The 7,372-nt window shown below is 33.4% G+C and overlaps 1 pseudogene; it reads left to right on the top strand.

Annotated features, from left to right (window-relative positions):
• The first annotated feature begins 2,009 nt into the window (after positions 1-2,009).
• LOC119537591 lies at positions 2,010-2,940 on the top strand (annotated as a pseudogene).
• The last annotated feature ends 4,432 nt before the right edge of the window (positions 2,941-7,372 follow it).

Raw genomic sequence — 7,372 nt, 5'->3', positions numbered from 1 at the left:
AAATTCAACTTTAAAACTAAGCAAACAGGAGATTGTTAATTAACCTTAAAATGTAACCTAAAGCAGCTTTTATATGCAATCTTAAAAGGGTAAGTAGACAGGGATGAAATCCTTTTGTCTCACAAAAGAGCAAAATGTAAAGCCTGTAACAATATGTAAATGTAAAGTTTGCACCTTTCACAGGTGTAACCTAGTTCCTAAAGGAAATAGGAAATACGTAAATTACTGAAATTCTCCAAACCTTTACTACATGATACCTAGAATAATTAACTCTCTTTGTCCAGCTCTAATGGGTTTAGCCAATTAAAGGAGGATTTGAGGAAGATTGCCCCAAACCTTCCGGATATGGATAAGCCTTTTGTCTATCACTCTTGTTGCATTTTAACTGAATGATTATCTCTCTTTGTCTCTGAACCTACTTGAAAACCAAATAAAGAAACCCTTCCAGGAGGCACATTTGTTAAAGCTGCCCTGGTCTCCAGCCAGCATAAATAAACCCTTTCTCCTTCTCAGCCTGGTTCAGTGTGACTTCTATTGTCTGCACTAAGTGACAAACCTACATTCAGGAAATGCCCTTTCAACACATCTAGGTAGGTTTCTGAGTTGTCAAATTTAAATGGAGAAAAAAGTACTTATTTTATTTTTAGAAAAATGAGGAATCGAATATTGATGAATTTTTAAGCAAAACCACTTTATGTCAACTTGCTCCATAAAATGAATTCTGAAATCTAATTTGACTGACCTACTTTGTATAAAGAATCAATTTTACTTATTTATATTTAAACCAAGATTTGTAAGGAACCCATTATCTTACCACTATGCAAATGTAAATTAATTGTTAATAGTAGTTTAATTTATTCTAGTTTTATGCTAACAATAGCTTAAGACATCACTTTCCAACAAAATGTGTGAAGGTGTGTAAATTCAAGCTCTTTATGGACCATATACCATAACACATAATTCTAGAGAAAATTTAAATCAGACCAAAACCTACATTCAAACACACATTTTCAAACACACATAAAAACAATCACATACAAGAAAAACAGTAATATATATACAAAATTTGTAGTTACTCTTCCCATGGTCATTTTAATGGAAATGTCAATTTAGAATACAAAGTCATGTAAATATATGTGTTAAATTCGGTGGTTCTCACTTCTTTGTAGCCCATCTGTTTGGTTTCCCAAAGAACTTTGTCAGGTCAGTCATACAAGTTGGTTAAAATGTGGAAAAGTGATAAAGTATGATAGAAAAGTTCAATAAAATGTGTCTCATGTTATAGGAAACACTAAAGACACCATACACTAAAAACAATAACTTAATTATTTTATTTATTAACTTACATGGAATATTATGAATTCAGTGAAGTGCTCATTACTGACACTTTAAAATCATTAATTTTTCTTTAAGAATACAATAAATGTGGACACTATTTTCCATTTACATTTTTATTTCCAAATATAGGAGATATTTAGTGCTGTATCCAACTTCAGTGTTTCTTTGACATCATTTTGATCTGGAATGAGCTTTCAGGGCAGTGAAATTTATTGCCTGTAATAAGGCAACAGAAGCTAAAACATCACCTATCTCATGAGTGACATGTAAATTTAGAATCAAAATTACTCAACTTTAGTCACAGAATTTCTTTGAAAATACTTAAGAATACCTAGGTCTCTATCTGAAACTCTATAAAAGCTTCACTCACTAAGTCAATTTTTCAGAAACTTAAATCCTCCAGAGTACTCCTATGCCAGATAAGTCCCATATTTTTGTATAGGGTGTGAGGTAGGGTTCTTCTTTAATTCTTTTGGATATGGATATTCAATGAGAAAACAATACCTCTTTAAAAGTGTCACTTATCTAGATATTTTCTGAGGCTAGAAGAACATTTACAGAAACAAATCACTATCTGCTTTAGAGACAACAGTTTGTGGATGTCAAGAGAGTTAAACGTGGATCTCTTATTTCTTGATCATGTTGACAACTATTTAGAACAAGAACAAGGCAGAATGGACAGGAGAAATTTCTCCTCCTTAACTGAATTCCTTTTCCTGGGAATAGCTACTAACTCTGACATCCAAGTGACTCTCTTCATCTTACTTCTACTTGTTTATCTCACTAATATGGCAAATTTTGGAATGATCATTTTAATTAGAATGGATTCCCAGCTTCACACACCCATGTACTTTTTCCTCAGCCACCTCTCCTTCTGTGGCCTCTACTATTCCATAGCAATTGGGCCCAAGATGCTAGTGAACCCTTTTGCCAAGAACAAATAAATTCCCTTTTTTGGCTATGCTTTGCAATTCTTCATTTTCTGTATCTTTGCAGATTCTGAGTGTCTGCTGCTGGCAGTGATGGCCTTGGATAGGTACAAGACCATTAGCAACCCTTTGCTCTATACAGTGAACATGTCCAGCAGGGTGTGCTCCATGCTCATGGCTGGGGGTTTGCCTGATGGGAATGATGGATGCTCTGACACATACCATATTAACATTCTGCTTATGTTTTTGTGGGTCAAAGGAGATTAATCATTTCTTCTGTGATATCCCTCCTCTACTGTTGCTGTCTTACTCAGGTACACAGGTCAATGAACTAATATTATTCACCATCTTTGGCTTAATTGAACTTATTTCCATTTCAGGAGTTCTTGTGTCTTACTGTTACATTGTCCCATCAGTTTTAAAGATCTACTTTGCTGAGGGGAGATTCAAAGCTTTCTCCACCCTCCTTCCCACTTTACTGCTGTTGCAATTTTCCAGGGAACTATGCTCCTTATATTTTTGGCCCAATTCTTCCTATTCCTTAGATCAAGATAAAACTCCCTCATTGTTTTACACCCATTTGATTCCCATGTTAAATCCTCTGATTTATAGCCTGTGGAACAAAGATGTGAAAGAAGCCCTAGAAAGAATAAAAAATAAAAAGTGGTTTTAATTATTAATTAAAAATATTATATGTATGATGGCTCTCTATATAGCTATTGGTCATTATTTCACAAAAGCAAATGGTAATACATGTGAAAAAAGTTATCTCAAATACTCATTTTTTAAAGAAAATTGTTGTTTGTAAAAAATTCCAATCATATCAAAATTTTGTACTTCCCTAAATGGAAATGTCGCATTACAGATCCTGAATTTATATATACTATTTCCTCTTTGTGGAAAACTTACCTGACCCTTTTTGTCATGTCAAATTTTTATTTTTCTATTTTCATTTGCTTAGTATTTCAATTTTTCTAAGATGCTTTGAGTGTTTACTAAATATCCATCATATTATTAGGTGCTCAGTATTCTGTTTTAGGGTGAATCAGGAATTTTACACTAAGGAATATTATAATCTAGTGGAAGTAACAAACAATTAATTATGGATTCAAATAATTCATAAATACCTTCAAATCATCATGAAATTTAAAAAAAAAAACACTGTGTACTGTAAATCAGAAAAAAATGTCTTAGTTTGGTATGTAAAGAAGGAAGGCTACACTGGATGGAGAAATTTTGTCTCAGATATAAATGATGAGTAAAGATGCAATTTGGGTAGAAGAAAGGATTATAGTCAGGGGGACTGGAAATTAAAGAGGAATTGAGGAAGACAGTATCTTGCCCTTTTAGAGGAAATGAAATCCAACATGCTTAGGTTATAAAGAAGTAAGGGAAGGACCTCAGAAAAGTACATTCTTGAATGGTAATTCTTAACTCCTCCATCACTTCCCCTTTTTCATCTTTTTATTCTTTGTATTTCTACCATGCACCTTTCTGGCACATCTACCAATGACTAATGGGATTTCATCACCTCAAAATAATATGTACAATATGTGTTTATAGTGAGTTAATATTACAGGCATGTTTTACTATCTATATTCTTTCCTTAATCCTTTTCACTGATGTCCCAAAACATGATAATGTTGCAGTGGTATGATTGCAAAACATAAAATAGATGAATAAATACTGGTGACAGCCTGTTTAACTGCATTTGTGAGACTAGAGCAGTAATAATACTCAGTGACCCTTTAGTGGGAAGTAGGAAGTAAAGCCAGAAGCATCAACTTTACCTCTCTTGAAGGAATCCCTCTTTAGGAACATGTGATGAGCCAGATGCCCAATGACACTCAAATCACTGTGCCCTTTAACAAGTCCCTATTCCTTGCTAGACTTCAGTGTTCTCTGTTAAAAGGGGGCTCAGTTTCAATATTCCTAAGGTCCATTCCAGCTGCCTCTACATATGGTCTCTATGTATACCTCCTATGATTCTAATGCTGTTAAACCCATCCCACAATTGGGCTGATATGTCAAAAAAAAATGAGTTGCTTCACCTCTATAAAAAAGAAAAGTCATTGCTTCTCTAGACTTATTTGTCCTGATATAACAGTGGTAACAATATCAATGAGATAGTTGGATTATTAGAAGGCCAAATACTTTTAAACACAGCCCTTTTAACTGATCTCATTCACATTCCGACTTTCATAGACATTTCATAGAAGTGACTAAAGAACTGTATTAATGCTCAAGTAAATAAAAATTAAAACCTCAATGCAGTGACATGACTCAACTACAGAATGGCTAAAATGACAATAATCAAAACTAACAAGTATTGGTGAGTATGTGGGATAACTGAAACTCTCACACATTGGTAGGATGAGCAAGAATTGTCATACCTATTTGGAAAGCCACTTGAAGTTTCTACTATAGCTGGAAATATATGATATCGAACCCCAAAATTTGATTTCTAGTTTTATATCCAAGAGAAACGAGTGAAGATCCACCCAAAAGGCATGTACAAAAATAATCACAGTAGCATTATTTGCAATAACATAACAGAGAAATCAACTCAAGTTTATCAATGATTAGCATTAAATCATAGTTGAGAAATTTTTAAAGGTCAGATAGAAAATATTTTAGGCCTTGCAAGCTATAAGTCTCTGTCACAAGCATTCAAGTCTACATTTGTAACACAGCAACCAGATACAAAATATAAATGAATGGAGTGACTCTATTCCAATAAAATTTGATGTGCCATAGTTAGCTGATTCCAGCTCTACACTGAATAAATAACATATAGTATATTGTGTATTACACCTTTACACAGCAATGAGAATGAAGAACTACCATAACAAACAACAATGTGGAGGAATCTCACAAACATAAGCTTTAGCAAAAGAAGTCAGACAGAATTTTATACAAACACTATGATTTCACCTCCACATATTTTAATAATATAGAAACTAATCTCATATTGGATGTCAATTTATAGTGCTTACTAATGCCCTGTTTTATGCTCTGGGTTCTGCACGCAGAGATACTTTCATTTCTGAAAATTCACTTCATGTATATTATCATTTTCTTAAATGTTTTCCAAAAACAAAATCTATTCACTATCATATTGGAAGCAACGGCAAGATTTCAATATTACTATTTTTAATCTTTCATAGTTCCTTATATATAAGAAATATTCTAATATAATTATAAATGTAATGTAGGAAACAACTTTCATAGAATGTATCAATCACTATTTATACCTTATATTAGTCACAATGTGCTGCCTCACTTGTAGAAAAAAAATGTCTTTATAAACAAATGGACACTTCTAGTTCTTCTCCATCAGCAGGGAGACTTAATGTACCTCAGCACTAGTATTGTACAGTGCTTTCTGTTTCATGACAGTTCATGCCTCAGGGCAGGAAATATTTATCAGAAGATAGTGGACTTGTATGTAGACCATTGTCTACATAGTATTATTTTAGTAGCACCAGATTCACCCAGAAGGTCTTAAACATAGACATATATTTCTCATATTCTTGCTTCTGATCTCTAAAATTCCTCCTAAAGATATTGATATCAATATGAGCACCCTTCTGAATTATAATGCAAATCCTTTTGGAAAGACAATTAGGATAAACAGTGTAATAATGATGTAGCTATGCAAACCCAGGTTTTAATAGGGAGAGCTGGAGGGAAGTGAGACTATGTGATCTGTAGGGGCAGTTGTATTTAAGAAGCTTAGTCTGGGTCCTGCCTAAAGTGAGTGTACCCTGAAAGGATTTGACATCCCTGGAGACAGAGAAGCATCTAAATGAGTTTAGAAGAGAACCAGAAGAAATTGAGGAAGGATCACTCCACTTTCTTCAAAGGAGCAGATAATGATAGTAAAACTGTTGAGTAACGCAAATGCATTAGCTTCCTGTGGTTACCTGGTGGACAGTTTTTAGCAATTACCTAGGTGGTTTGAGAATCTAACATTTTAGTATTGCAGTCATTACACAAAGAATGAAAATGGAATGTGAAAAGATATTAAAATTGTCACCTCTATCACTTCACTCAAATTTAAAAATATACTAGTTTCACTGATTTTAGTCTGTTTAGTCTCCTAGCTTTATAGAAAGGAGCATAAACAACAACAGCAAAACCATATTCTGGATTTCTCCCAAGTGGGGTTTTAAAAGAAACAGGAAAAGATCTTCAGTGTTGGAGTTCATAAAATGATATATGCCTAACACCTCTTACTCTTTTTTTGCACAGAAATTTTGCACTGACTAGTTTAGTTACATTAAGATACAGATTTTACAGTGTATGCTTGACTTTGGTACATTACCTTGATGTATAAATCTAGAGTAGATGTTTAATGAACACATAGCAATCACTGCTTGATGATATATGGGAATGATTCACACCTTATAAAATACCACTCCAAACCTGAGCAGCAGAGAGAACATCCCCCTAGAATGCCAGTTTGCACAACTTCAGGGGACAACATTTTCCTTATTTTCTATTTGTTCCCTGAAATTGTGAAATAATGGCCATCCATGTCACTTACTCTTCATATCATTTTTAATAATGTTTTAGTGTTCAATGAAAATAAATAAAACAGTCTACCTCCAATATGGCAACCCTTTCTACATGCCTCTGTCTGCCCACAATTGCAGACTTTGGAATACTGCCTTGGTTTAGATGTGGTACATGGATGACTTCTCTGTTCAGTTAGAAATATAAAAACCTGTGGAACACTATTTTGAAAATCCAAACAAGACTTTAATGTAAACATACATGAGACTTCCGTTAGTTTAACTATTTGTTTTTTTTAAGATGGATTTGTATTCAGGAACTTCTTGAAGGCAAGTGCTTTGCAATCCAGAAAAATTTAATGTCTGTGAGACAGTAGATTTTGTAAATACATCTAAATAATGAGATTGCTAACAAAACTTAGGATATATGAGATAATATAGGAAATACATTGCAGTTTAAAATGAGAAATTAGGTTATTATATGAAAAATGTCTTTGTTGAGAATTCCAAAATAGTCTCTATTTAGACTCAATAATTTTGTCCCTGAAGTCCATTTATACAGACTTATTTTAAAGCTGTAAATATTAT

Source organism: Choloepus didactylus, chromosome 6 (genome assembly GCF_015220235.1).
Source record: "Choloepus didactylus isolate mChoDid1 chromosome 6, mChoDid1.pri, whole genome shotgun sequence".
Lineage (NCBI taxonomy): Eukaryota > Metazoa > Chordata > Mammalia > Pilosa > Megalonychidae > Choloepus > Choloepus didactylus.
Note: the sequence above shows the minus strand (reverse complement) of the source record. Positions and strands in the feature narration are given on the sequence as shown.